Source organism: Capsicum annuum, chromosome 8 (assembly GCF_002878395.1).
Source record: "Capsicum annuum cultivar UCD-10X-F1 chromosome 8, UCD10Xv1.1, whole genome shotgun sequence".
Taxonomy (NCBI): domain Eukaryota; kingdom Viridiplantae; phylum Streptophyta; class Magnoliopsida; order Solanales; family Solanaceae; genus Capsicum; species Capsicum annuum.
The window spans coordinates 93,472,959-93,476,418 of record NC_061118.1 but is presented as its reverse complement, the minus strand read 5'-3'; positions in this window follow the sequence as shown (position 1 = coordinate 93,476,418).

Genomic DNA, 3,460 nt, shown 5'->3' with positions numbered 1-3,460 from the left:
TTTATAATTAGTATATAGTTTATATATATATATATATATATATATATATATATATATATATTGTAATGTATATATATTGTAGTATATTTTATTTAAAGTAGTACATATATATTAAATGGTGCGTATATATGCATATATATCTTCTATAGACGTATATATTTAATGTATACATGTGTATATATTTTATAAATTAGTATATAACTCTATATATATTGTAGTACATCTATATATATATATTGTAGTATATGTTTTATTTAAAGTAGTACATATATATTGAATGGTGCGTATATATGCATATATATCTTCTATAGACGTATATATTTAATGTATACATGTGTATACGTTTTATAAATTAGTATATAACTATATATATATATATACATATATATTGTAGTATATGTTTTAATTAAAGTAGTACGTATATATTGAATGGTGCGTATATATGTGTATATATCTTCTATAGATGTATATATTTAATGTATACATGTATATTTATTTTATAAATAAGTATATAACTATATATATATATATATAGTAGTATATATATATATATATTGTAGTATATGTTTTATTTAAAGTAGTACATATATATTGAATGGTGCGTATATATGTGTAGTGTATATATCTTCTATAGACGTATATATTTAACGTATACATGTGTATATGTTTTATAAATTAGTAATTAGTATATAAAAAAATATATAATTATATATATTGTAGTATATATATATATATATTGTAGTATATGTTTTATTTAAAGTAGTACGTATAGTCGTACATATTGAATGTTACGTATATCTGTGTAATTGTATATATGTGTATATATTTTTTAAATTCTAATGTAGTATATACTAGATATATAGTGTATATATATTGTTTAACGTATTTAAAATGTATATAGGTGGGTATATATAGTGTCTATTGAATTTTTTTTTGACCGGGTTTAACCGGATTTTTAACCAAATTTGATCGGGTTTGGGTAGGTTTGATCAGGTTGGGTTAAGTGGGCCAAGTTAGGTTTATTTTTAAAAATTTTACTGTTGAACTCGGACCCGGCCCAACCCACTTAACCATAACCTGGACCCGGCCTGACCCATAACTCGGCTAAATTGAATAGGCTGATTTCTAGTTAACCCGGCCCGGTCCACTTAACACCCTTAGCTTACTATTACCACGAGGAGTGGTATCACTACTATGGATCCTCTACGACCTGCTGCAGAAGCTGATGATGATGAGATACCTGCTGTTGAGTCTGAGAGGGAAATAAGTGATAAAAGTTTAGCTGCTGAAGACAAAGATAAGCCGATCATTAAGGCAAAAATCAGATAAATTTTGAGACCACCCCCATCTTTTCCTTAGAGATTGAGGCAAAAAAAAGAGGAAGGTAAGTTCAATCGATTCATTCAGATGCCGAAAGAATTGAACTTGGACATACCTCTTCTAGAGGCGTTAGAGCAGATGCCTGGATATGCCAGGTTCATAAAAAAATTGGTCATAAGGTACAAATGAGCGATAATTGAGGATGTTGATGGCGTGCACCACTACAGTGCAGTCACAACTAAGTCTTTATCATAGAAAAAGTGATCTCAGAGCATCCACTATACCATGTATTATTGGGTCATCCCAATTTATCAAAGCCTTGTGTGACTTAGGAGCCGACATTAATTTGATGTCGCTAGCCATATTCAAGTAATTGGGCTTGAACCCTTCATAATCGACTTCAATGTAGCTATTGACGGCTGACCGCACAGTGAAGAAGCCTTCGCGAATCTCTTTTGATGTGATCATAAGGGTGGATAACTTCATCTTTCTGGATGTCTTTGTCATCTTGGACTGTGAGGTTGACATCCAGATGCCCATTATATTGGAAAGGCCGTTTATGGCCACAAGTAGAGATATAGTTGACATGGACAAAAGTGAGCTAAAATTAAGTGTCAATGATGAGGAGGCTACATTCAACATCTAAAAGTCAATGAATCAACCAACCGACATAAAGGTAGTGTCGGTGATTGATTATATTGATGACCCCGGAGGATACTCCTATGGGTATCTTGATGAATTCTGGTAGTCAAGATACCCGCATCGTGCCGTGATATTAAATCAAGTGCTGTATGGGAGGCAACCCATGGACTTATTGGTGAAGTGTGAGTAACTAACATAGCTACATCGTGCCGTGATATTAAATCAAGCGCTGAGTGGGAGACAACCCACTATTATTAGTGTTCATGCTTTTGTTGTTTTTCTTATAGGTTTTTAGCTCTTAGACTCACCCGGAATATGATAAAAATTTCTAAATTCATCGATTTCTAGTTAAGGGGGCTGTGTGATCAGCCCATCATGGTCACAAGTCCCATACAGTAAGTTGAGAAATAAGTTAAAAAGTTAAAATTTTGAGGATGAAATGGAAAGTTATGGACTTTGGCATCTAATTTTATTTTTGGGACCTCAAACTTAGGTTGCGAGACCATAAGTATCTGGAAAAGTATCAAAACACCAAGTATAAATTACAGTAAAATGGGCTAAAATTTTTTGCTCGGTACTTGTGCCCTGCACCTGCTGGCTGCAGATGGCAGGCACAGGTACAAGCCCCGGCTAGCTAAAAAAGTAGACCTATTTTTTAATTCAAATTTTGGGCCCACAAACACATATATATGACCTAAAACAGCCCCCACCTATATTTAAACAACCTTAACCTCATTCTAACTCATTCAAATCCCCAAAACTTCACTTTTCTTTTTTGAATTCAAACTTCTCTTTTAAAACACAAACTAACCCCACACTTAAGTAAAGGCTAAATTGAAACTTATTTGAGATACCAACTTGTCCCAACATGCTAAAAACAAGTTTTGACTTTTATTTTGCTTGACTTCTTCATTATTCACTTCCGATTCTTCATAAAAAGGTAACTTTCTCAGTTTATAATGGTTATGTAGTGATTTATCTATTGTTTAAACAAGTTGATATGTGTATTCCACTATAAAATATATAGAATCTATCATGCTTGTATGTAAGAGCCTTGAAGTTGCCTAAAAACTTAATGTAGGGCCTTGTTTTGAAGTAAAAAATCTAAAGTTAGGCCTCAATCGAAAGTTGAACTTGAATGAATTAAAGTAATACCACTAGTTGAGCATGTTTGTTTGCTTTGAGAGCTTTGATTTATGATAGGTGTGTGCACATTGTACTTTTTGGGATTTCAAATAGGTTATAAGGGTGTGAAAGTTGAGGAAAAATTTAAACTTTTTGAATTTTAAATTTTTCTTCAACTTTTCCTATCCCTTACTTTTGTTGGAAACTAACAACATGTTTTTCAGGTACACATGACACCTAAAGCTATGAAGAAGATGAAGGTCGGTACCTCGAATAGATAGGCATAGTATCTCGAGCCTAGTGGTTCAGTGGAGGAGTAGCCAAGATGGCGACATAGAGACACTGTAGTTAAGGTGACACGTAAAGTTATGAG